Source organism: Buceros rhinoceros, unplaced genomic scaffold (genome assembly GCF_000710305.1).
Source record: "Buceros rhinoceros silvestris isolate BGI_N320 unplaced genomic scaffold, ASM71030v1 scaffold8165, whole genome shotgun sequence".
Classification (NCBI taxonomy): domain Eukaryota; kingdom Metazoa; phylum Chordata; class Aves; order Bucerotiformes; family Bucerotidae; genus Buceros; species Buceros rhinoceros.
Window position 1 is genome coordinate 75,512 of NW_010411117.1, and position 383 is coordinate 75,894.

A 383-nucleotide genomic window follows, 5' to 3' on the forward strand; every position below is an offset into this window, starting at 1 on the left:
CACTGGGTCTGTGCATCTAGGCAGGGTTTATTGACTGAGGAAGGATGAGGCTCGTACACTAGTTTTCACATGCCAGTGGAGTCACGCAGGATTTACACCAGTGCAGCTCCAACTCAGAGCCTTGCCTGTGAGAAGACAAATGAGGTAGAACAAAAAAAACACAGCACAGTTCTTATGTCTTAAATGTGGTGGTGTTTCTTTTTCAAGAACATCTCACCTTCGGGAAAGGAGAAGCAGACTCTGGGTCTCCAGCTTGTGATAACATTAAGACACCGCATCAGATCACACAAGATCGCAGCCCCTGAGAGGGGGCTCAGACTCATCTTGCCACCTCCCTGCGTCTGGAGAAAACTATTTTCCTGAGAGCATGAGTTGACCAAGCC